Source organism: Hordeum vulgare, chromosome 4H, assembly GCF_904849725.1.
Source record: "Hordeum vulgare subsp. vulgare chromosome 4H, MorexV3_pseudomolecules_assembly, whole genome shotgun sequence".
In the NCBI taxonomy this organism is placed as follows: domain Eukaryota; kingdom Viridiplantae; phylum Streptophyta; class Magnoliopsida; order Poales; family Poaceae; genus Hordeum; species Hordeum vulgare.
In genome coordinates this window covers 142,588,895-142,616,799 of record NC_058521.1, presented here as the reverse complement: position 1 = coordinate 142,616,799, position 27,905 = coordinate 142,588,895, and positions in this window count along the sequence as shown.

The following is a 27,905-nucleotide window of genomic DNA, read 5'->3' as shown; positions in this document are numbered from 1 at the left end:
TCCTCTAGAAATGACTCTGACACAGTTGTCATTTAATTCATTGAGCAAGTCATTCTGAGCTTTAAGTACTTGTTCTACCTGGGTAGTAATCATAGAGGCATGTTTACTCAAAAGCTTCAGATCATACACATTTCTATCTACACAAGCACTTAAATGGCTAAGCATACGAGTACTTTGTTCCAAATGTCTGCTAACATAATCATTGAAACTCTGTTGTTTGGCAACAAAGTTGTCAAATTCATCAAAGCATAGGCTAGCAGGTTTATCAAAAGGAATATCACTCTCGTCAAACCTACGCAGAGAATTCACTTCCACTACCTGTATCGGGTTATCGAGACCATGGATCTCTTCGATAGGTGGTAGATATTTGACATATGTAGTTCTAATGCCTTTCCCTTGCATAGATTTCTTGGCTTCTTGCATTTCTTCGGGACTGAGGAATAGAATACCTCTTTTCTTAGGAGTTGGCTTAGGAGGTGGTTCGAGAATAGTCCAAGCATTATCGTTGATCAAGAGGGTCTCAGCTTGTTCTACAGTCCGTTCCCTAAAAACACAACCGGGACAACTATCTAGGTGGTATCTAGAGGCATCGGTAAGTCCGTTATAGAGGATATCAAGTATCTCATTCTTCTTAAGAGGGTGATCAGGCAAAGCATTCTGTAGCTGGACGAGCCTCCCCCAAGCTTTTGGAAGACTCTCTTCTTGGAGTTGAGCAAAGTTGTATATTTCCTGCAAGGCAGCTTGCTTCTTATGGGCAGGGAAATATTTCTCACAGAAGTAATAGACCATCTCCTGGGGTCTACGCACACATCCAGGAGCAAGAGAGGTGAACCAGACTTTAGCGTCATCCTCTAGAGAGAAAGGAAACAGCTTAAGGATATAGTAGTGGCGGATCTTCTCCTCATTAGTGAAAAGGTTGGCTATTTCGGATAGTTTGGCAAGATGGGCTATGACCATCTCAGACTCATAACCGTGAAAAGGATCAGATTCGACTAGAGATATTATCTCAGGGTCGACAGAGAATTCATAATCCTTATCGGTGACAAAGATAGGCGAAGTGGAAACTTCGGGTCATTATTCATCCTAGCTTCCTGAGATTTTTCCTTCCACTTGAGAAGTAATTTCTCAGCATCATTGGCATCCTTACACGCAAGAAAACCCTCAGCTATCTCTCCCTCCATAACGTAACCCTCAGGTATATCAGGCAATTCATATCTAGGAGAGCTAGATCTAGCAGGAGCAAAAGCAGGTTCTATCTCAGTAGTATCGGCAGTATCAGAAGTAAACGTGAGAATGGTTTCATACTTGAACCATACTTGAACCATACCCATTCATTTATCTCTCAGAACCATACTCGAACCATACCCATTTATTGTCATTTTTAGCCCAACCAAAACCAAACCCACTATTTTTTCCACCCAAACCAATTTAAACCCAAAACATAACCATGGGTTTAAACCCAGTACATAACCATGGGTTTGCTTTAATGTACATATGATTGCATAAATTGACATGTTAAGAAACAAATAAGATAAAAAGGCATAAATGCATCTACAACAGTTTAGAAACAAAGTAATCCTTGAGATACAGTCAACACACAGTAAGAGGCAAAAAGAACATGCTCATGGCTGATAAGCTCACTAACAAGTGTATTAAAACCAAATTGCTTAGGGAAAGCACAAGAAAACACTTCCGATTTTCATCTGTTGTTTCCCCATAATACATAATTACATAGTGCATTACAGCATGCACGTGGATCAAAGATACTCGTTCTCGGTCGTAGTTGATTATTGCATATAACCAATGCCTAGAAACCGGTTTGGACCCATAGTTTATAACCGCTAATAACCAAACCATTTAAACCCATAACCAACTATACCCAAACTGGTTTCTTCACATACCCAAACCAAAACTAAACTAAAAAAATCTCAGCCCAATAAAACCTAAACCAATCAAACCCAAAGTAAGAACTGAACCGTTACACCCGTTTTTTTAATAACCATTCTCACGTTTAATCAGAAGCATCACGAGCATTGGCAGTAACTCTAGCAATATGAGCATCAAGGAACACTCCTAGTGGAACATCAGGCAAAGGAGTATCTCTAGCAGTATCAAGCATGGCATCATCAGGCAAAATAGCATCTCTAGCATCATCAGGCAAAGCAGTATCAAGCATAGCATCTCTAGTAGTATCAGGCATAGTATCAAGCATAGCATCTCTAGTAGTATCAGGCACAGTATCAAGCATAGTATCATCAAGCATAGTATCAAGGATATCATCTCTAGCAGTAGTATCACAAGCATCATCAGGCACAGGCGACATATCAAGATTTCTAGAAGGAGGTGATGTCGCAAACTTACTCATAACTGAAGGTGAATCAAGTGCAGAGCTAGATGGCAATTCCTTACCTCCCCTTGTAGTTGAGGGCAAGGCTTTGGTCTTCGGATCCTTCATATTCTTCATAGTGATCAGCATATATAAATCCCGAGTGACTCAGAGAATATAGCAATACCTCCCCGGCAACGGCGCCAGAAAAATGTTGATTGCAATCTCTGGCGATAGCTAGATGGATGCTGATGACAACAAACCTTCCCTTGAAATGGCACCAGAAGAATGCTACTAGCACTCCCCGGCAACGAAACTAGAAGAATGTTGTTGATGGCCCACCAGCGCGTGGGTTCGCAGCAGTTTTCGAGGGTAGAGTATTCGACCCAATTTGTTGATAAGCCAGTCAGGAGGTGAGAGAATACTCTCGAGTATTAGCAGCTGAATTTATCAGATTCAACCACACCTAAAAGATTAGTATCTACAATCACAGTAGTAACAGCAAAGTAATATGATAACAATGGTGTCAGAAACGATCTGTTGACAGTAGGCTATTCCTAAAGATTGTATCAATGGCGCCTCAGTTGCCACGTTGACGGAAGTTGTCAGTTCCCGTCAACGTTCGGTGAACCAACAGTGTAACAGGTAGCAGCAGTGTAACGAGCAATAGCACTGGCAAGGAACAGCAGTAGTGACAGCGGTAGCAAGTAGCGACAGTAGCAAGCGACAAAAATAGCAACAGTAGCAGCAGAGCAAGACAAGTAATAGCAGTAGCAACAGTAGTAGCAGCAGGAGAGAAGGACAAGTAACAGCAATAGAAACAGTAGTAGCAGCAGCAGCAGAGCAAAACAAGTAACAGCAGTAGCAACAGTAGTAGCAGCACCAGCAGAGCAAAACAAGTAACAACAGTAGGACATACTCGTAGGCAATGGGTCGGTGATTTGTTTGGATGATATTCATCATGCAATAGCTATAACACGGAGAGATATGTGGCTAGCTCACGTTCGTCAATGTAATGTAGGCATGCATTCCGTGTGTCGTCATACGTGCTTAGGGAAAAGAACTTGCATGACATCTATTGTCCATCCCGCCCGTGGCAGCGGGGTCCAAAAGGAAACTATGGGATATTAAGGTTCTCCTTTTAATAAAGAACCTGTGACAGCCCGAGACCGACGTTCCAGAAGATTCCCCCTTCTTTTCCGTTTTCGTCGTGTGATTAGAATTATTCGTTGCATCGTCATGTAGTTGCATCATCGCATCACGCATGGCATCATGTCATCGGTGTTTTGTCGGTGTTGCTTGTTGCTTCGTGTTCTTGGGTGTTAGTGTTTCGTGAGTGGCGTCGTTTGTTGGCGCGATGAGAGAGGGAGCGTGAGAGCCGCCGTTAAACCCCGTTGCACCGCCGACCTAAACCTTCTCCCCTCTTCTCCCCTCCTAAGTTGTTTTGTGGTTTTGCTATAGATTTCTAACTTTACCCCTCTTTCAAAATATTCGTCTTCTTTCAAAAATCCTTTTATTAAACGTAGGGGCAACCCTTAGGTTTTAATTTTACTCTCCGTTTGTTTCATTTTAAAAAACCCTCCCATTTTATTTTCTCTTTTAAAAGGCTTTTACTTATTCTATGAATAAAGAGGTTTTAATTAATTCTTTCGAAAAGGGGTTATTTTCATCTTCTTGTTAAAAGAGCTTTATTTTAATTCTTTTTTTAAAAGGGTTTTGATTTATTTAAAAATTCTTTTAAGTAGGGTTTTATTTTAATTCGTAAAAGGGGTTTCATTTTCTTGTGTTTAAAAAATGCCCAAACTATCTTTAGAGTTGGGGTATAATTTTTCAAAAGGAGTGAAACATTTTTTTTATTTCATTTTTTGTTAAAAGCCTTTTTTTTAGTTTAAAAAAACTGTTTGTTTTAAAAGTGTTTAAAAAACATTAGGGGGAGGGAGCTGAGCCGGCCTAGGCCAGCAGCTCCCCCCCAACCCTAGCGAGCCTCCCTTCTCTCTCTCGTCCTCCCCAGCGCTCCTCTTCCCCGCGCCGCCAGCAGCCCCTTTGTCGCCGCCTCCTCCTCCCGCGACGCGCCACCGCCTCCTCCTCCCACGTCGCGCGCCGCCTCCTCCTTCCGCGTCGTGCCGCCTCCTCCTCCTCCCGTGTCGCGCCGTCGCCTCCTCCTCCCGCGTCGCCCCGCCGCCAGAGCACCCTCAGCCCCACACCGCCGACCGCCTCGCCTCCCTTGCTTTGTCCGCCTCCAGTCGCCGTCGCCCCCGAGTTCCCCGCCTCCGGCAGCCCGCGCTCCGCCTCCGCGGTGACGCCCGTCGTGCTCGCGGGCTGGCCGCCTCGCCCCTCTGCTCCTCTTCCCCAAGCTCGAGCCGTCGCCCTCGCCCTGCAGCGCCGTCGCCCCTGCACCGCCCTGCCCGATCTGGCCCCGTCGGCTGTTGCTGCTGCGCCTCCCCGAGCGCCGCCCCTCGCCTCGGCCTCGCCCTGTTGCCGCGTGCCGAGCCGCCCTTCCAAGCCCGGCCTCCTGTTGCTGCTCGCCGGTGCCGCGATAGCTTTTGTTGGCTTGCTGTTGCTGTCGCGTGAGGTAGTGTGCTGCCGCTGTTGCTCCGTGTGTCGTGTTGTTGCTGTTGCTTGCCGCTGAGCTGCTGCCCTGCTTGCTGTCGCTGCTGCCGACTACAGCCCATCGCTGTTGCTGTCCGCTGTTGTGTCGCTGCCATTTCTTGCTGTTGCTAGCATTGTTGTGCCGCCGTTTTGCTGCTGCGCTGGTTGTTGATGTCCCGTGTTGTGCGAAGGTGCTGACGCCATGGCTGATCTCGCTGATGTGTCGTGCCATTGCTGTCCATCGCTGCTACGTTTTGCGGTTGTTGATGTCGGTCGCTCTGCTTGGAGTTGCCTGTGCCGCTGTCGAGTGCTCGCGAGCGGCTATCTTAGGTGTTGCTGCCGCCCCGCGCTCATGCTGTTGTGTTGTCCTGTGTCGCTGGTGCTTTGCTATTGCTGTTGAGCTGTTGTAGCTGCCGGCCGAGGCATGGTGCTGCTGTAGCCGCTTGCATGCGTGCTGCCTGAAGCTTTGCTAAGTTGTTGTGCGTTTTGCTGCTAGCTAGTCGTGCCATAGCTTGCTGCCGTCGCTGTCGTAGCTGCTGTAGTCGTGTCGCCGCTGTCGCTGGTTGCCGTTGCTGCGTGCATGATCACCGCCTTCGTGGGTGCTCGACAAGTTCACCGCGAGCACCACGACGCCCCGACGACCCCGGACATCCACGGATTCGTGAACGACTACCGACGCCGAAGACCGTCTGCCAACGCCGAGTGAACGACTACCGTCGACGAGACCGTGTACCACTACTTCAACTACCGGCGCGTGAACGACTACTTCCACGACGACCACGACGTCCGCTTCGACCGAACCCCTCCGATTCGCACGCGTCGAAGGTATACCGATGGGACATGTCGTGTACCGTGTGCTAGTGATGTACGGATGTGTGTGTTGTACAAGTCGAATGCGTGTATGCACCGTATTTATGCACCGTTTATTTGCCGTGCACGTCGTCTTCCTTTTCGTCGAGCCCTCGACACATGGGAACCCGAGATACGGGATCACCCCACCTTTATTTACCATTCCCGCACGCGCTCCCTATTCGTTGTCACCGATATCTCGTTGAGTATCGGGATAGGAACGTTGCCGGGGCATCGTTTCCGATTCGCCGCCTTGTTTTCCTCTCGCTCGCCATGGCAACACCATGTTTATTTCCCTCCTTGTCGTGATGTGTTGAACTCGCATGCATAATGCATCCATGGCATATTTATTTTGTGTTGCTTGTTCGTGTGCCGTAGCTCCGTTCAAAGTCCGACGTGCTGTCGACTAGGTTGTCATGTAGGTTCATCGCTCACCCCTTGCCATGTTAACAACATTTAATATTGCCGTGATAATTAACGGGAGTTAATTAAATATTTAAACGTGGAGTTTCGTCGATATGCAACCCGTTGCATATCGAGCTTCATTTAATGTGTAGTGTATGTGTGAGGTGTTTTGTCGTGCCATCCCGCGCATCGATGACCTGTTCATGCATCATATTAGGGTTGCATCATGTCTTGCTTTGTGGTGGTGAATACTTGTGTTGATGTTTGTTTCCGGTTTCCTCCGTCTCGATAGAGTTCCGCAAGTGTGTCGGAATGTGAGGACCGTTCGACTACGTCGGTTCGCTGACTTCACCGAGTTGTTCTTCTTCCAAGCGAGATCTCAGGCAAGATGATCATTTCCCCAGATACCATTACTATCATTGCCATGCTAGTTTTACCATTGCTATCGTTTACGTCTCGTTGCCTACCACCTGTTAAATATTAGCCTCTCTACAATGCCATGAAACCATCAACCTGTTCACCCTAGCAAACCACTGATTGGCAATGTTACTGCTTGCTTAACCCTCTTGATAGCGTTGCTAGTTGCAGGTGCAGTTGCTTCCATGCAAAGCATGGGTTCCTTGTTATATCACCATATTTAATGCTACTTAATTTAATGCACCTATATACTTGGTAAAAGGTGGAAGGCTCGGCCTTTCTAGCCTGGTGTTTTGTTCCACCTTTGCCCCCTTAGTTTCGGCTACCGGTGTTATGTTCCATAAACGAGCGCTCCTAACACGATCGGGGTTGTTATGGGGACCCCCTTGATAATTCGTTTTAGATTAAAGCTGGTCTGGCAAGGCCCAACTTTGGTACTACATTTGCCTAATAACTAATGAACTGCATAGGGAGTAATTAACCCGAGGAAATTTAATCAACCCCCGGGCCAGTGCTCCTCATGAGTGTTGGCCCCACCTGAGCGATGTCCGGCGCCCCTCTGGTCACCCGGAGGTTTAGCGATCCCGACGTCTAGCTCATCCGCCGTGTCCTGAGAACGAGGTACGCGACTCCTATCGGGATCGTCGGCACGTCGGGCGGCCTTGCTGGATTAGTTTTACCTTTGACGAGATATCTTGTGCATCGGGATTCCGGTGATGCTTTGGGTAATCTCAGAGTTGAGGTTTTCCACTAGGGAATCTGACGAGATCGCGAGGTTCGTGATTGAGGATTTCTATGCGGCTTGTGCTAATTTGTGATGGACTAGTTGGAGCACCCCTGCAGGGTTAAATCTTTCGGAAAGCCGTGCCCGCGGTTATGTGGCAACGTGGAGACTTTGTTTAACACTGGTTCTAGATAACTTGAAGTTAACTTAATTAAAGTATGCCAACTGTGTGCGTAACCGTGACTGTCTCTTTCGTGAGTTCCTTCTCCGATCGAGGACACGGTGGGGTTATGTCTGACGTAGGTAGGTGTCCAGGATCATTCAGTTGATCATCTGCAGTTCACGTCCGCTATGCGTAGATCTTCCCCCTCTTATTTCTAGTACTCGTAAGTTTAGCCACCAAATATATGCTTAGCCGCTGCTGCAACCTCACCACTTAACCATGCCTCACCTAACAAGCTTTGCTAGTCTTGATACCTTTGCAAATGAGATTGCTGAGTCCCCTGTGGCTCACAGATTACTACAACACCAGTTGCAGGTACAGGTAGAGGTTACTTGACGCGAGCGCGTTGATTGTTCATTTGGAGTTGCTTCTTCTTCTTCTTCTTCTTCTTCATCGATCTAGGATGGGTTCCAGGCCGGCAGCCTGGGATAGCAAGGATGGACGTCGTTCTTCTTTTGTCGTTTGTTTTCGTCCGTAGTCGGACTCTGCTCTTACTCTTGATGATTATGTAATGTACTAATGTGACTCTGATGTAGCTTGTGGCGAGTGTAAGCCAACTCTGAATATATATCTCTTCTTTTTAGTACATGTACTTGTAACGATATCCATTCTTGCGACACGACGAGATGCGCTTCTATCCCTGACGAGGCCTTCGTGCCAAATTGAGGATAGGGTCGCATCTTGGGCGTGACAAGTTGGTATCAGAGCAAGGACCGACCTAGGAGCCCCATTGATTGATCGAACATGGCCGAGTCGAGTCTAGCAAAAATCATTTGGGTCTAGTTATATATCGGAGAGTAGGATTCTTTTTCTCCTCTTCTATGCTTTGGTGAGGAATCTTGACGTAATAATTTACTCTACTCCTCTTCTCACTCAAATTTTTCTTTTAGGATCACGCGGATATTCTTGGGATCTATATGATGCCGATGTGACGGAGTTCTGTCTTGGTGCCTCCTGTCTGACTTGATCTTCTTCCGGGGAGTTGAGCTCCAGGGGATTCTCGAGCACATCGTTATCATTCAGATTTCTTAGTATCTCAGGACGAAGGATGTTCGTAATTGCTTCAATACTAGTAGTGGCGAGATAACCCCGATGTCCCCAGTACTGGTGCAGATTGTTCGGGGGTACTGCCATACTTCGTATCGTTGTGATCACGAGGGTCTGTTGTAGATGAAGGTCCGAGATTCTGGTTGTGTGTTGACCGATGTGATACAAGTGACGGGTTAGTATAGGAGTTGTGTGATTAATACTCCTTGTATCCGTGTACCAGATTGCATGACCAGATATTTCGGGAATTCATAGGTGGGAATTCAAGTAGTTGCTTATAGGACAATCTTCCAACAAATGAATGATGTTAGGTTAGGGTTCGACATCTAGTGGATTCGTTTGTTCACGGTCGACTTACAGCAGTACATGTTGTGTCTTAAAGAGTCCTTGTAGCTTGCTACGACTCGGGACGCTTCGTATGTCAGGTGCACTGCCTTGCACTTGATGAGTACTGTAAATCGTGCCCGTGCGATCCTGTCCACGAAAATATCGAACGGAAATCTTTCTCATGAGTTTGTTCTGGCTTGTTTCGTAAGCCTCATCCCTTTGTTTTGTTGAATATGGTAATTCGTGTTGCTTCGATGTCAAGTGGTGATTTCAGATCTTTCCTAATTTGTGTTCTCATATTTTTATGTGAGAGTGCTAATCCTTTTGATCAATCAGTTGTCTTGTCAATTTTTGTCAACTGGAGTTGCCATATCAATTCTTTTTCAACCGGTGTGTTTCTCTCCAAGTGGATTCAATCCTCTCCAATTTTTGCAAGGTCATTCTCTCATTTTATTCCGGAGTTCATCTCTTCTAGCCCAAGTTGTCTTTGTTTTTCCCCACCCTCCCGCCCTTTTCTCAATGATTCAATTTCCATCCAAGAGTTTCTTTTCAGTGTGCTTCTGCTATGTGTTCTTTTCTCTCTTATCCGGTGATTCGTTGTGAAGATTCTCAGGAGCTTCGTGTTCATCTTTGTACATTCTTGTCATCTTTACCGGTGAATTTAATTCGGCTATCCGTGTTCATCATATCCTAATTATCCTTGTAATTCTTTTTCATGCTAGAGATTCTTTCAGGCTATCTTGGTTATTCATTCCTCTCTTTTCATCCGGAGTGCTGAAGATATCTCTGAGTTTCGAGTTTCAATTCTTTTAATTATTTCGAGGTTCTCAACCTCATCTAGTTTTCATTTGTACCGGTGCGATATCTCTCGGTCTAGCAATCTTTTCTAACGGTGATTTTCTTTGAGTGGGCCCATAACCCACAGGTTCTTCCCAGGATCTTACCTGGCTCTTTAATCTTTTCCGGAGGTCCTTAATTCTTTTCAACTATGACGTAAGTATGAATTTCATCGGTCATATTCTTTCTCCAAGTTCAATTTGGATTTATTCTCGTCTTTGGCTCAATCTTTCATTCTTCATTATTCCGGAGTGTCTCGGTATTCTTGGTGTTGTTTCTCGTCATCATTCTCAGTTTGCAAATTTGAAGGAGTGTTTCTCTCGAATCTCGGTCCATTCTCTTGAAGATATCATCTCAGCTTGTGTTATCCTTTCAATTGTTTCCATTCATGAGAATCTGTTTCTTGCTATCCGGTGCATTTCTGAGTTGTTTTCTTTCTCGATCCTCCGAAGGCCATCATTTCAGAAGATTCTTCGTTCTCAGCTTTCAGCTTTCATCCTCAATTCTTCTCCATTGTTGTCTCTCCATTCGTCTCTCGGTTATTCCGGGCTTTGTTCAAGTTTTTCTCTCAGGTGGCTCATGAGCTCTTCATTCTCATGTTTCTCCATTAATTCGTGGTGTTACTTGTCACGCGCAAGATGCGACCCTATCCTCAATTTGGCACGAAGGCCTTGTCAGGGATAGAAGCGCATCTCGTCGTGTCGCAAGAATGGATATCGTTACAAGTACATGTACTAAAAAGAAGAGATATATATTCAGAGTTGGCTTACACTCGCCACAAGCTACATCAGAGTCACATCAGTACATTACATAATCATCAAGAGTAAGAGCAGAGTCCGACTACGGACGAAAACAAACGACAAAAGAAGAACGACGTCCATCCTTGCTATCCCAGGCTGCCGGCCTGGAACCCATCCTAGATCGATGAAGAAGAAGAAGAAGAAGAAGAAGAAGAAGAAGAAGCAACTCCAAATGAACAATCAACGCGCTCGCGTCAAGTAACCTCTACCTGTACCTGCAACTGGTGTTGTAGTAATCTTTGAGCCACAGGGGACTCAGCAATCTCATTTCCAAAGGTATCAAGACTAGCAAAACTTGTTAGGTGAGGCATGGTTAAGTGGTGAGGTTGCAGCAGCGGCTAAGCATATATTTGGTGGCTAAACTTACGAGTACCAGAAATAAGAGGGGGAAGATCTACGCATAGCGGACGTGACCTGCAGATGATCAACTGAATGATCCTGAATACCTACCTACGTCAGACATAACCCCACCGTGTCCTCGATCGGAGAAGGAACTCACGAAAGAGACAATCACGGTTACGCACACAGTTGGCATATTTTAATTAAGTTAACTTCAAGTTATCTAGAACCAGTGTTAAACAAAGTCTCCACGTTGCCACATAACCGCGGGCACGGCTTTCCGAAAGATTTAACCCTGCAGGGGTGCTCCAACTAGTCCATCACAAATTACCACAAGCCGCATAGAAATCCTCAATCTCGAAGCTCGCGATCTCGTCGGATTCCCTAGTGGAAAACCTCAACTCTGAGATTACCCAAAGCATCACCGGAATCCCGATGCACAAGATATCTCGTCAAAGGTAAAACTAATCCAGCAAGGCCGCCCGACGTGTCGACGATCCCGATAGGAGTCGCGTACCTCGTTCTCAGGACACGGCGGATGAGCTGGACGTCGGGATCGCTAAACCTCCGGGTGACCAGAAGGGCGCCGGACATCGCTCAGGTGGGGCCAACACTCATGAGGAGCACTGGCCCGGGGGTTGATTAAATTTCCTCGGGTTAATTACTCCCTATGCAGTTCATTAGTTATTAGGCAAATGTAGTACCAAAGTTGGGCCTTGCCAGACCAGCTTTAATCTAAAACGAATTATCAAGGGGGTCCCCATAACAACCCCGATCGTGTTAGGAGCGCTCTTTTATGGAACATAACACCGGTAGCCGAAACTAAGGGGGCAAAGGTGGAACAAAACACCAGGCTAGAAAGGCCGAGCCTTCCACCTTTTACCAAGTATATAGGTGCATTAAATTAAGTAGCATTAAATATGGTGATATAACAAGGAACCCATGCTTTGCATGGAAGCAACTGCACCTGCAACTAGCAACGCTATCAAGAGGGTTAAGCAAGCAGTAACATTGCCAATCAGTGGTTTGCTAGGGTGAACAGGTTGATGGTTTCATGGCATTGTAGAGAGGCTGATATTTAACAGGTGGTAGGCAACGAGGCGTAAACGATAGCAATGGTAAAACTAGCATGGCAATGATAGTAATGGTATCTGGGGAAATGATCATCTTGCCTGAGATCTCGCTTGGAAGAAGAACAACTCGGTGAAGTCAGCGAACCGACGTAGTCGAACGGTCCTCACATTCCGACACACTTGCGGAACTCTATCGAGACGGAGGAAACCGGAAACAAACATCAACACAAGTATTCACCACCACAAAGCAAGACATGATGCAACCCTAATATGATGCATGAACAGGTCATCGATGCGCGGGATGGCACGGCAAAACACCTCACACATACACTACACATTAAATGAAGCTCGATATGCAACGGGTTGCATATCGACGAAACTCCACGTTTAAATATTTAATTAACTCCCGTTAATTATCACGGCAATATTAAATGTTGTTAACATGGCAAGGGGTGAGCGATGAACCTACATGACAACCAAGTCGACAGCACGTCGGACTTTGAACGGAGCTACGGCACAAGAACAAGCAACACAAAATAAATATGCCATGGATGCATTATGCATGCGAGTTCAACACATCACAACAAGGAGGGAAATAAACATGGTGTTGCCATGGCGAGCGAGAGGAAAACAAGGCGGCGAATCGGAAACGATGCCCCGGCAACGTTCCTATCCCGATACTCAACGAGATATCGGTGACAACGAATAGGGAGCGCGTGCGGGAACGGTAAATAAAGGTGGGGTGATCCCGTATCTCGGGTTCCCATGTGTCGAGGGCTCGACGAAAAGGAAGACGACGTGCACGGCAAATAAACGGTGCAAACAAACGGTGCATAAATACGGTGCATACACGCATTCGACTTGTACAACACACACATCCGTACATCACTAGCACACGGTACACGACATGTCCCATCGGTATACCTTCGACGCGTGCGAATCGGAGGGGTTCGGTCGAAGCGGACGTCGTGGTCGTCGTGGAAGTAGTCGTTCATGCGCCGGTAGTTGAAGTAGTGGTACACGGTCTCGTCGACGGTAGTCGTTCACTCGGCGTCGGCAGACGGTCTTCGGCGTCGGTAGTCGTTCACGAATCTGTGGATGTCCGGGGTCGTCAGGGCGTCGTGGTGCTCGCGGTGAACTTGTCGAGGACCCACGAAGGCGGTGATCATGCACGCAGCGACGGCAACCAGCGACAGCGGCGACACGACTACAGCAGCTACGACAGCGACGGCAGCAAGCTATGGCATGACTAGCTAGCAGCAAAACGCACAACAACTTAGCAAAGCTTCAGGCAGCACGCACGCAAGCGGCTACAGCAGCACCATGCCTCGGCCGGCAGCTACAGCAGCTCAACAGCAATAGCAAAGCACCAGCGACACAGGACAACACAACAGCATGAGCGCGGGGCGGCAGCAACAGCTAAGATAGCCGCTCGCGAGCACTCGGCAGCGGCACAGGAAACTCCAAGCAGCAGCGACCGACATCAACAACCGCAAAACGTAGCAGCGATGGACAGCAACGGCACGGCACAGCAGCGAGATCAGCCATGGCGTCAGCACCTTCGCACAACACGGGACATCAACAACCAGCGCAGCAACAAAACGGCGGCACAACAATGCTAGCAACACCAAGAAATGGCAGCGACACAACAGCGGACAGCAACAGCGACGGGCTGCAGTCGGCAGCAGCGACAGCAAGCAGGGCAGCAGCTCAGCGGCAAGCAACAGCAACAGGACGGCACACAGAGCAACAACGGCAGCACACTACCTCACGCGACAGCAACAGCAAGCCAACAACAGCTATCGCGGCGCCAGTGAGCAGCAACAGGAGGCCGGGCTTGGAAGGGCGGCTCGGCACGCGGCAACAGGGCGAGGCCGAGGCGAGGGGCGGCGCTCGGGGAGGCGCAGCAGCAACAGCCGACGGGGCCAGATCGGGCAGGGCGGCGCAGGGGCGACGGCTCGAGCTTGGGGAAAAGGAGCAGAGGGGCGAGGCGGCCGGCCCGCGAGCACGACGGGCGTCGCCGCGGAGGCGGAGCGTGGGCTGCCGGAGGCGGGGAACTCGGGGGCGACGGCGACTGGAGGCGGACAGAGCAAGGGAGGCGAGGCGGTCGGCGGCGCGGCGAGGCCGAAGGCTGGCGGCGCGGGGCTGAGGGTGCTCTCGCGGCGGGGCGACGCGGGAGGAGGAGGCGGCGGCGCGACGCGGGAGGAGGAGGCGGCGGCACGACGCGGAAGGAGGAGGAGGCGCGCGACGCGGGAGCAGGAGGCGGCGGCGCGTTGCGGGAGGAGGAGGCGGCGGCAAAGGGGCTGCTGGCGGCGCGGGGAAGAGGAGCGATGGGGAGGACGAGAGAGAGAAGGGAGGCTCGCTAGGGTTGGGGGGGAGCTGCTGGCCTGGGCCGGCTCGGCTCCCTCCCCTAATGTTTTTTTTTTCAACACTTTTAAAACAAATAGTTTTTTTTAAACTAAAAAAAGGCTTTTAACAAAGAATGAAATAAAAAAAATGTTTCACTCCTTTTGAAAAATTATACCCCAACTCTAAAGATAGTTTGGGCATTTTTTAAACACAAGAATGAAACCCCTTTTACGAATTAAAATAAAACCCTACTTAAAAGAATTTTTAAAAAAATCAAAACCCTTTTAAAAAAGAATTAAAATAAAGCTCTTTTAATAAGAAGATGAAAATAACCCCTTTTCGAAAGAATTAATTAAAACCTCTTTATTCATAGAATAAGTAAAAGCCTTTTAAAAGAGAAAATAAAATGGGAGGGTTTTTTAAAATGAAACAAACGGAGAGTAAAATTAAAACCTAAGGGTTGCCCCTACGTTTAATAAAAGGATTTTTGAAAGAAGACGAATATTTTGAAAGAGGGGTAAAGTTAGAAATCTTTAGCAAAACCACAAAACAACTTAGGAGGGGAGAAGAGGGGAGAAGGTTTAGGTCGGCGGTGCAACGGGGTTTAACGGCGGCTCTCACGCTCCCACTCTCATCACGCCAACAAACGACGCCACTCACGAAACACTAACACCCAACAACACGAAGCAACAAGCAACACCGACAAAACACCGATGACATGATGCCATGCGTGATGCGATGATGCAACTACATGACGATGCAACGAATAATTCTAATCACACGACGAAAACGTAAAAGAAGGGGGAATCTTCTGGAACGTCGGTCTCGGGCTGTCACAGAACCGGACCACCGCATTAGCACTTGGTGAACACATGAACTCCTCAAACTATGGTCATCACCGGGAGTGGTTCTGGTTATTGTCACTCCGGGGTTGCCGAATCATAACACATAGTAGGTAACTACAACTTGCAAGATCGGATCTAAAACACACATATATTGGTGACAACATAATAATTTCAGATCGGAAATCATGGCACTCGGGCCCTAGTGACAAGCATTAAGCATGGCAAAGTAGTAGCAACATCAATCTCAGAACATCGTGGATACTAGGGATCAATCCCCATCAAAACTAACTCAATTACATGATAGATCTCATCCTACTCATCACCGCCCAGCGAGCCTACGAATAGATTACTCACGAATGACGAAGAGCTTCATGGAATTGGAGAGGGAAGAAGTTTGATGATCACGATGGTGACAATTTCCCCTCTCTGGAGCCCAAGACGGACTCCAGATCTGCCCTCGAGATGAAGAACAGGTGGTGGCGGCGCCTCTGTATCGCAAACGCGACGAAAACTTCTCTTTTTATTTTTTTCTGGGACGAAAATCAACTTATAGAGCTGGAGTTGGGGCGGCAGAGCCGTGTGGGCCCCACAAGCCTGCCCACCGCCACGAGGGGGTGGTGGCGGAGCAGGGGCTTGTGGCCCACTGGCCCACCACTTGAGGTGGAACTTTGCGCAGATATTTTTGATATTTTCCAAAACTGCTCCCCGTGAATTTTCAGGACGTTTGGAGAACTTTGATTTCTGCACAAAAATAACACCAAGGCAATTCTGCTGAAAACAGCGTCAGTCCAGGGTAGTTCCATTCAAATCATGCAAATTAGAGTCCAAAACAAGGGCAAAAGAGTTTGGAAAAGTAGATACGATGGAGACGTATCAGATGCCCACATGAATTTTGAGATAATTGTGTTGTAGTATGATAGGATGGTATCCTCCTTTGAATGATTCAAGTGGCTTGACTTGGCACATGTTCACGCATGTAGTTGCAACAAAATCAACATAACCTCTATGATATTCATGTTCATGGTGATTTATGTCCTACTCATGCTTGCACTCAATGTTAGTTAATCTCAATGCATTTTGATGACTGTTGTCGCTCTCTAGTTGGTCACTTCCGAGTCTTTTGCTAGCCTTCACTTGTACTAAGCGGGAATACTGCTTGTGCATCCACTTCCATAAACCCAAAGTTGTTCCATATGAGTCCACCATACCTACCTATATGCGGTATCTACCTGCTGTTCCAAGTAAATTTGCATGTGCCACTCTCTAAACCTTCAAGAAATAATCTGTTTTGCATGCCCGAACTGCTCATGTGGTGATAGGGGGCTATCAGTATCTTCCATGCTAGGCGTGTTATCCTCGATATGTGTTTATTCACTATCATTCACGAGAAAGGGGCTAGTAATTGGAATTCCCAGTTCCATGCTCAAATTGAAAAGATAATTGCAAACAAAACTCCCCCAGGATTGATGTTGGTATGGACGGCACCCGAGGATTCGGCTAGCCGTGGAGTGTGATTGATTGGTGGTGGGGGAGTCAAAACTTTACTTGTCTGTTTGGGAACCGCCTATAGCATGTGTAGCGTGGAAGATGTTGAGAACTCTTAGTCATTGCATTGACAATGAAAGCATGCCACCCAAAATTATTATCTCTGTTTTCAAAGCTTGAGCTCTGGCACCTCTGCAAATCAATGCTTCCCTCTGCGAAGGGCATGTCTACTTATGTTCCTGTTGAGTCATCCTCCTCTTATAAAAGCACCAATTAGAGAGCACCTCTGTCATTTTTATGCTTTGCCTTTAACTTCGTTGAGTATGACTGTGACTGGATCTTCTTTGCCATGAGTTACAATGTTTAGTCAGCCCTTGGTCTTTGAAGGTGATGTGCATTTATGTTTTGTGGTCTCAGAAAGAGCTAGCGAGATACCATCTATTCGTACTGCTTCATGTTGTTTTGATTGAAGTGTTGACATTTGAGGCTTAGCATTATTTGCTCGCTATCTGATTATGCCATTGATATGAGTTTACCGTGAGACCTAGATGTCATTTGCTTATGTGGTTTGCTTGTGATCTTGCTGAAATTCTGGTTATGAGTTAGACATAGTTGCAACAACAAGATCAAACAGAGTTCGTCAAAGTTTTTCTTTTGTCTCTTTGAGTTTGTCAACTGAATTTCTTGAGGACAAGCAAGGATTTAAGCTTGGGGTAGTTGATACGTCTCCGTTGTATCTACTTCTCCGAACTCTTTTGCCCTTGTTTTGGACTCTAACTTGCATGATTTGACTAGAACTAACCCGGACTAATGTTGTTTTCAGCAGAATTGCCATGGTGTTGTTTTTGTGCAGAAATAAAAGTTCTCGGAATGACCAGAAAATTTACGGAGAATTTTTCTGGAATTAATGAAAAATACCTGCGCAAAGATCCACAGGAGGAGGTGAGTAATGTCAGTTGTGCTTCCCGTGCAGCGGTACCAGAAAAAAGTTGACTCCGTAACAGCAGACCTTCCCTTGCAACGGCACCAGAAAAATGCTGCTAGCACTCTCCGGCAATTGGAACTAGAAGAATGTTGTTGACGGCCCACCAGCGCGTGGGATTGTAGCAGTTTTTGAGGGTAGAGTATTCGACCCAAATTTGTTGATCGCCAAACAGGAGGTGAGAGAATATGCTCGAGTATTAGCAGCTGAATTTGTCAGATTCAACCACACCTTTATGTTAGTACCTGCAAGCAAAGTAGTAACAGCAAAGTAGCGAGTAACTAAAGTGGTAAGGAACAGCAGTAGTGACAGCAGTACCAACTAGCAACAGTAGCAAGCGACAGTAGTAACAACAGTAGCAGCAGAGCAAGACAAGTAACAGCAGTAGCAACAGTAGTAACAGCAGCAGAGCAAGACAAGTAACAGCAGTAGCAACAGTAGTAACAGCAGCAGGGCAAGACAAGTAACAGCGGCAACAACAGCAGTAGCAGCAGCAGTAGGACAAACTCGTAGGCAATGGGTCGGTGATTTGTTTGGATGATATTCATCATGCAATAGTTATAACATGGAGAGATATGTGGCTATCTCCCGTTCGTCAATGTGATGCAGGCATGCATTCCGTGTGTCGTCATACGTGCTTAAGGAAAAGAACTTGCATCACATCTATTGTCCATCCCTCCCGTGGCAGCGGGGTCCAAAAGGAAACTACGAGATATTAAGGTTCTCCTTTTAATAGAGAACCGGACCAACGCATTAGGACTTGGTGGACACATGAACTCCTCAAACTATGGTCATCACCGGGAGTGGTTCCGGTTATTGTCACTCCGGGGTTGCCGGATCATAACACATAGTAGGTAACTACAACTTGCAAGATCGGATCTAAAACACACATATATTTGTGACAACATAATAATTTCAGATCTGGAACCATGGCACTCGGGCCCTAGTGACAAGCATTAAGCATGGCAAAGTAGTAGCAACATCAATCTCAAAACATAGTGGATACTAGGGATCAATCCCCATCAAAACTAACTCAATTACATGATAGATCTCATCCTACTCATCACCGCCCAGCGAGCCTACGAATAGATAACTCACGAACGACGAAGAGCTTCATGGAATTGGAGAGGGAAGAAGGTTGATGATGACGATGGCGACGATTTCCCCTCTCCGGAGCCCAAGACGGACTCCAAATCTGCCCTCCAGATGAAGAACAGGTGGTGGCTGCGCCTCCGTATGGCAAACGCGACGAAAACTTCTCTCTTTATTTTTTCTGGGATGAAAGTGAACTTATAGATATGGAATTGGGGGCGGCAGAGCCGTGTGGGCCCCACAAGCCTGCCCACCGCCACCAGGGGGTGGCGGAGCCAGGGCTTGTGGCCCACTGGCCCACCCCCTTAGGTGGAACTTGGCGCAGATATTTTTCATAATTTCCAAAAATGCTCCCCGTAAATTTTCAGGACATTTGGAGAACTTTGATTTCTGTACAAAAAGAACACCAAGGCAATTCTACTGAAAACAGCGTCAGTCCAGGTTAGTTCCATTCAAATCATGCAAACTAGAGTCCAAAGCAAGGGCAAAAGAGTTTGGAAAAGTAGAAACGATGGAGACGTATCAACTACCCCAAGCTTAAAACCTTGCTTGTCCTCAAGCAACTCAGTTGACAAACTGAGAGAGAAAGAAAACATTGACAAACTCTGTTTGATCTTGTTGTTGCAACTATGTCTAACTCATAACCAGAATTTCAGCAAGATCACAAGTTAACCACATAAGCAAGTGACACAAAGGTCTCACGGTAAACTAATATCAATGGCATAATCAGCTAACGAGCAAATAATAATGAGTTTCGAATACCAACACTTCAATCAAAACAAGCATGAAGCAATATGAATAGGCGGTATCTCGCTATCTCTTTCTGAGACCGCAAAACATAAATGAAGAGAACTTTCAAAGATCAAGGGCTGACTAAACATTGTAATTCATAGCAACGAAGATCCAGTCATAGTCATACTCAATATCAATCAAAAGCAAAGCATAAAAATGACAGAGGTGCTCTCTAATTGGTGCTTATAAAAGAAGAGGATAACTCAACTGGAAAATAAATAGACAGGCCCTTCGCAGAGGGAAGCATTGATTTGCAGAGGTCCCAGAGCTCAAGCTTTGAAAACAGAGATAATAATTTTGGGTGGCATGCTTTCATTGTCAACGCAGTGACCAAGAGTTCTCAATATCTTCCATGCTACTCATGCTATAGGCGGTTCCCAGACAAAAAAAGTAAAGTTTTAACTCCCCCACCACCAATCAATCACACTCCACACCTAGCCGAATCCTCGGGTACCGTCCATACTAACATCAATCCGGGGGGAGTCTTGTTTTACAGTTATGTTTTCGATTTAAGCATGGCACTGGGCATTCCAATTACCGGCCCCTTTCTCGTGAATGATAGTGAATAAACACATGTCGAGGATAACACTCCTAGCAGGGAAGAAACCAATAGCCCCCTGTCACCAAATGAGCGGTTCGGGCATGCAAAACAGATTATTTCTTGAAGATTTAGAGAGTGGCACATGCAAAATTACTTGGAACGGCAGGTAGATGCCGCAAATAGGTAGGTATGGTGGACTCTCATGGAAAAACTTTTAGGTTTATGGAAGTGGACGCACAAGCAGTATTCCGCTTAGTATAAGTGAAGGCTAGCAAAAGACTGGGAAGCGGCCAACTACAGAGCGACAGAAGTCATCAAGATGCAATGAGTTTGACTAACATTAAATGCAAGCATGAACAGGATATAAATCACCATGAACACGAACATCATAGAGGCTATGTTGATTTTGTTTCAACTACATGCATGAACATGCGCCCAGTCAAGCCACTTGAAACATTTGAAGGAGAATACCATCCTATCATACTACATCATAGTCATCTCAAAATCTATGTGGGCATTCAAGACAAACCATTATAAGCTCTCAGCTAAATAAGCATGGCATCAGAAACTATGATCTCTAAGTTGTCATTGCAAACATGGTTCTCTCACAACAAAGCTAAATTTGGGTCGACAAGCTAGTCATATTTACAAAAGCAAAATAGATAGAGTTCATACCAGCTTTTCAGTCTTAGTCACTTCATCATATATCATCAGTATTGACTTTCACTTGCACGATCGAACGATGTGAACAATAATAAGAGTGATCGTGCATTGGACTAAGCTGAATCAGCAAGCAAACACAAAGGCGAAGACAAAGTAATATGGCTCTATGAAAGCTAAATAGGTAAGCATGCAAGAACCACTAAGCATTGGAACCAATATCTTCTACCTTGACCCAAAGAAAAAGAAATCTATTTACACGGGAAAGCTCCCAACAAGCAAAAGAAGAAAGAAAAATCTTTTTGGGTTTTCTCAAAAGGACACAAAACAAGAAAACAAGAAAACAAAAATAAACTAGCATGGATAATACAGTGGCAAAGTGTAAACATCGGCTAACAAAGTGAAAGCATAAGCATGAATGTAAAGTCGGTGAGAACACGTACTCCCCCAAGCTTAGGCTTTTGGCCTAGCTTGGTGTACTCCCAAGGTGGGAAATAACCAGCTCCGGGATACTCCGGAGCAGACTGTGGATGCCACTGCTGTGTGAGCTCCTCTGGCTCCCACTGATAAACTGGCGTCTGGTACTCGACTGGCGGCTCGGGCACGGGTGCATGTGGTTGGGCCAAGCCCCAATATGCGTAGATGTCCGCGGGTGTCGTGGGTATAAGTCTGACAGTAGATGTATGGGGTACGAAAGGATGGGCAGAGCCTTAGCTACGGCGAGGTTGTATGAGTTCAGGCCCCTCTACGGTGGAGGTAAAATCCCTACGTCTCAGTGCTCCTGGGAGCTTGATGTCAAGTGGAATATGGATTACAGTGAATTGCCCACCCGTGCACTAGTGGAGAAGGGCGACTTATATCGAGTACGTTGCCCTTCACAACGGTTCGGTGCACAGGGGTAGAGTAGTGGTGATTAAATGTCTATGTTACAGGTAACGTATGCCTTAAATGCTAATAAAGGTACATGAAAACGTATGACCGTTGCCCTCCAGGGGGGTTACGATGTACAGAGTGGAATCCAGTCGGTAAGTTTGATACGCTCTAAATGCTCATTTCCGACTGGATGATGGAGGGATCGTCACCGACTGGATGAAGGGAAGTCCTTAATTCAGTCGGAACTGACTAAGGGCCTTGTCCCTTATGAAGGGTAGTCCTTGGGTAGGACCTATAGGGCAGGCCTATGACCCTACCCTAGGACTATAAACCCATCATTAGTCCCCGAATGGATCGGAGTTGGAACGACGAAGCGATGCTTGGAGTATGGACCCGACTGGTATGGATGCAACTTTGGCGTTGTTTGGCTCGATCCATTTTATCCTCTTGACCAGTGATCCGAGTGGATATATCTGTGAAACGAACCGTCAGAAACCGAGTGCTTCCGTGGAATCTTTTGACGTGACCGGTCAACTGACAGCGGCGGATTTTCTGGGATCCTCAAATTTCGGTTGTCGCGCGCTCAGCGGGGATGACGACATCGTCATCGAGTAGTATGTGCCGCCTCGATTTCCGTGCCTTCATCTCCTCCACTAATATCGCAGCAACCGGTCGAGGGATAAGATTTCGGGGCCACCTGCTAGTGACCCAGTCGGAACCTTATTTAAACCTTCCCGGCGAGGGTTTCTCGTTGCACTCGCCAGATAGTTCGCACTCGCCCCGCTTCTCCCGTGACTTCCTACGCATCCCAAGCTCCTTCCTTCCCCTCCTCCCCCGCGGATCTGCAGCCTCCACCATGACAAAGGGGCAGACGAGCAAGCTCAAGGCGCGGAAGAAGAAGAAGACGACGGCTCCTACTTAGCGGCGGCAGCAAGCACTGCCGGCGGGTTGGATCCAGGGGGATTTCCTCCCCTCCACGGTGACGGCGGCGGACATGCTGGAGCTGGTGGAGCAAGGCCTGATCGAGAACAAGTCGTGGAGACTGCCGGCGGAGGGCGAGACGGAGCCGGCGCCTTGGGAGGATGAGCGCGTCTTGCTGCTCAGTCACGTGTACCGAGGCTTCTCTCTGCCTCCTCATCCCTTCTTCAGAGGTATAATGAACCACTTTGGGGCGCAGCTCCACCATTTTCCTCCCAACGCAATAGCTCATCTCTCTGCCTTCGTCGTGCTTTGCGAGTGTTTTATCGGTTGCCCTCCTCATTGGGGGCTCTTTAAGCACATCTTCTCCGCTAGATCCCAAACCATCAAAAGACTTAGCCAGTCGGACGACAAAACCCATCTTCTCCAGCTCTGCGGAGGCTTAGGCTTCCAAAAGAAAAGCAAAAGTAGCTATCCCGCTCTTCAGTTGTCTGAATCCGTTAGGAACTGGCAGTCGACTTGGTTCTACTGCCAGGACGTCGCTTGTCCGAATGCTGCAACGGGACTGCCCCCTTTTAGTTTAGACCGACCGGCTCCGCCTAGGCAGCTTGCGCTCATGAAGATGGAAAAGATCCAGATTCAGCCTCTGGTCGACGCGCTGGTAGATGTCGTCCGCAAGGGAGTCACCGGCATAGATTTGCTGGAGGTTTTTCTGGGTCGGTGTATCCAGCCTTTGCAAGCTCGACACCATGCCATGTGGCACTACACGGGGCCTAAGGACTCCACTTGGACTCACCCCGAGTGCGTGACCGAGGAGGTTGTGACGGCGTGGGTCCGCGGCATCACAGGCGCCTGCGATAATCCCAGAGGAGCTCGGCGAGTGAAGCCCTTCTGCGCGGACAACCCTCCTCCGAATGAGGTGAGAATACCTTGCCGAGTGCTTACAATTCCCTTAGATTTGCCACTTTTTCTTGCATCACTGTCTGATGTCTGATGTTGTCGACTGTATCTTGTGCAGGCGTGGACCAATTGGTATTCCCCCATCTCGAACGGGAATCCGGCTGAGGAAGAGGAAGGCAGCCAGGAAGGCAGCGTGGAGAGCGCCGAGTATGTCTCGGACAGCAGGGAGACAGAGGAAGAGTCTAAAGAAGAGGAGGGGGACGGTGAGGAGCAGAGCTCGCCACCCCCACCACCAGAGCCTCGAACTAAGCGTCGTCACGAACCCGTGACTTCGTCGGCTCCTCCAGCGGCCCCGAGTGCCCCGTCACCTCCCGTGACTCCGTCGGATCCTCCAGCGGCCCCGAGTGCCCCGTCAGCTCCTCCCATGGTTCTGAGCGCCTTGCCAGCTACTCCCGTGGCTCCGAGTGCTCGGAGCATAAAGAGGACCAGGGACGCTGCTGCTGAGCCTGCGGGCCAACCTTCCAAGGTGGCCAAACCGAGTGGGTCCAAACCTCGGAAGGCTTTGCCGCGGATGAGGATCGCCGTCCCCGTTGCCTCAGCGTAAGTGTCTTGTTCTCTTATCTTCTTTCAGTATTTGATTCAACTCATGTTTATTGGTCGAGTGGATTTTACTCGACAGAGCTGCTACCTCCGCCACTTCTCCGCCACGCAAGGAAGACGATCCCATGGATACGGACAACGTTGCCATATCCCAGCAAGGTACGTCGTGACGACTCCGAGAGCTCGAATTATTGTTTCGCGAATTCTGTCTTTGATCTTGCCCTTTTTTCGGTGGTCTCACGTCGTTCAGTCAGGCTTCCTTCGGAGGTGATTCACGTGGAGGAGGACGACCAGAAGAGGTTTGAGCAAGCTGCGGTGCCTGTCCTTGAGGCCGTTCCATCTGCTACTACTCCCGCCATGGACGCGCCGCCAGCCGAGACGATGTCGTCGACTGAAACGGCGCTCATCGCTACTGAACCGACTGGAGCAGGACTTGGGATGCCCAAGGAGTCTCTTGTGGTGCCAGGTCCGTCGACTGTCCTGTACGACGCCCGATGCCTCCCAGAAGATCGGGTAGGAGCTGCCAAGGGGGCCATGGTGCAGGCGGAGTTGATGGCGGGTGATGCCAAGAGAGCGTATGACTCCATCGCGTCTGTGTACAAGCGAAGCTTGGAAATCCGGGAAGATATCCGAGTAAGTGGGCTAGTAAGTATTTACTTTCCTCTTGTAACCCAGTGGGTGTTTGAGCAACATACTCGGATGCAGTATGATTATTTTGCAGTGGGTTCACTCTTAGTGAACCCAGTGGGTGTAGTCCCCGAGACTTCTGTCGAGTGCTTGCACCGGCAGTTGTCTTTATATACATTTTCTTTAACTTGGTCAGATCAAAATTAATCTGTTGGAATGTTACCGGTGGGGGCGCTCCGAGTGAACTTACTGTAAGTAGTCCCCGAGAGTAATTTTACTCAGGTCGGGTAGTAGTAGCCTCATAGGCTTTTTTTTGTTATTTAGCTCAATAGGGCGGACCTGTTTGAGCTTCAAGGCAGTGGGGTCACTCTTAGTGAACCCACTGGGTGTAGTCCCCGAGGCCGCTATCGACTGCTTGCGTCGGCAGGGGTCTGAAGAACTTTCGAGTTTTTATTGTTTTCCTTGTTGGATTTGTCTAATCTTCTCTTCGTGCTGATTTGCAGAAGACTTGCGAGATGGGATCAGCGTACAACTCTCTGAAGGCTGAAAAGATTCAGCTTGCTGCGGAACTGGAGGTAGCTGTTCATGACTTGGGTGGTGTGCAGGGCGCTCTGGCTGAACGAGAGAAGTCCTTGGAAGAGTCCCGTGAGGCAAACAAGGCATTGGTGGCCGAAATGGAGAAAATGGGGAAACAAAGAACCGAGCTGATGGGGCAGATGAAGGTGATGAACAGGCGGTGCATATCACAGGAGAAGTACGTCAGTGACTGGGCCAGGAAGATGATTGCGCTTCTCGGAGGTAAGTTCTGTTTTTCCGAGTGCTTGTTGACTGTGTATTTCATTCTGCGCTTACTTTCTGCTCGTCTTGTCTTTGCAGATTTTTGTATGGACACTGAGGCTGAAGCAGCTGACGTTGAGCGGTCGGTTATTCCGAACGTTCCACTCGGCGAGGACGCCAATCGAGACATGCTCCGAGCGCACATTCGCCTGGGCAAAGTGGGACCTTTCATCGGTCGACTTAGAGAGGTCGTCGGCCGAATCGACAAGGAGCTGTGGCCCGAAGACGAGTCCCGGCAAGAGATGGAAGGGTTGATGACTCGGCTGGAGGATGTCTCGAACCGAGTGCAGGCGTGGAAGAAGTCTGCTGCTCGCTGTGGTGCGGACGTGGCGCTGTCGCTGGTCCGAGTGCACTGCAAGGAGGCTCGCAAAGACAAGCTCAAGGCGCTACAGGCCACCAACACCAAGAAGCTTCGATTTGAAGATTTCATGGAGACCTTCCTTGAGAGCGCCACTCGCATCGCAGACGGGATCGACCTCGGCACTTTAGTGGAGCCTGCCAGTCTCAGTGCCAGTCCTAAAGACGCTTGAGAAAAACTTTTACCTCGGTATGCCGAGTGTTGGTTGTATCAAACTTCGGCCACTGCTGTTGGCCATTCGTGGTTCGGTGTGGATAAGCTTGATCTACACCGTACCGACTATCTTTAAACCAACTTTGAATTGGAACCGAATATTTTGCTATTCCTTTGCCAAGGAATTGTTCACACGATTTTGGCTCGTGGTTTTTGTTTGGCTTTTCTTGATGAAGCCAATGGCAAACATGCGGAGCATGTAATTGTCAGTTGTCTTGACATCTGCATGAGCCTCAATGAGGGTCTGCTAAGCTTCCGAGTGGATCTCTAGGATACACTCGAAGGGAGTTTTTTACTTAGTTGATTCGTTATCGCAGCTAAGTCTTAAAGCGCGACCGTAAGGTCGCACTCGGAGCGAGTTGCTACTCATGTAATTGCCAGTTGTCTTGACATGTACATGAGCCTCAATGAGGGTCTGCTACTCATGTAATTGTCAGTTGTCTTGACATCTACATGAGCCTCAATGAGGGTCTGCTAAGCCTCCGAGTGGATCTCTAAGATACACTCGAAGGAAGCTTTTTACTTAGGCGATTCTTGATCGCAGACAAGTCTCCGAGTGCGACGTTTAGAGCACACTCGGAGAAAGTTTGTGCTTAGGCGATTCTGGATCGCAGCTAAGTCCCCGAGTGCGACGTTTAGTGCACACTCGGAGAAAGTTAGTACTCGATTCTGGATCGCAGCTAAGTCTCCGAGTGCGACGTTTAGTGCACACTCGGAGAAAGTTTGTGCTTAGGCGATTCTGGATCGCAGCTAAGTCCCCGAGTGCGATGTTTAGTGCACACTCGGAGAAAGTTTGTGCTTAGGCGATTCTGGATCACAGCTAAGTCCCCGAGTGCGACGTTTAGTGCGCACTCGGAGAAAGTTTGTGCTTAGGCAATTCTGGATCGCAGCTAAGTCCCCGAGTGCGACGTTTAGTGCACACTCGGAGAAAGTTTGTTCTTAGGCGATTCTAGATCGCAGCTAAGTCCCCGAGTGCGACGTTTAGTGCACACTAGGAGAAATTTTGTGCTTAGGCGATTCTGGATCGCAGCTAAGTCCCCAAGTGCGACGTTTAGTGCACACTCGGAGAAAGTTTGTACTTAGGCGATTCTGGATCTCAGCTAAGTCCCTGAGTGCGACGTTTAGTGCACACTCGGAGAAAGTTAGTAGGCGATTCTGGATCGCAGCTAAGTCCCCGAGTGCGACGTTTAGTGCACACTGAGAGAAAGATCGTACTTAGGCGATTCTGGATCGCAGCTAAGTTTTTTTTTAGACCGGAGTCTGCGAACGCGGAAGAATTTTGACTCTGCAAAAACTCAATCTGCTTTGTATTACTTCAACGATATTTGTTCTTTACATTCCTTCAGTCGACGGTCACGTATAGAAGCGCTTCAGGAGATCTCCGTTCCATGCTCGCGGCTCGTCCGTTTCCCTGTCGAGGTTGTAGAGTCAATATGCTCCATTGTTCAGCACCTTGGAGATGATGAAGGGTCCTTCCTAGGCAGGAGCCAACTTGTGAGGTCTTTGCTGATCCACTTGGAGCACCAGGTCGCCTGCTTGGAATGTACGACTCCTGACGTGTCGTGCGTGAAAGCGCCGCAGATCTTGCTGATAAATGGTTGAGCGAGTCAGTGCCATCTCGCGCTCCTCCTCTAGAAGATCCACTCCGTCTTGCCTTGCTTGCTCTGCTTCGGCTTCGGAGAAGAGTTCAACTCGTGGAGCGTTGTGAAGCAAATCACTCGGAAGGACCGCCTCTGCTCCATAAACGAGGAAGAACGGGGATCGCCCTGTAGATCTATTTGGGGTTGTGCGGAGACCCCACAGCACCGAAGGCAGTTCGGTGACCCATGAGTCGGCAGCATGTCCCACTTCTCGCAGGAGTCGAGGCTTCAAACCTT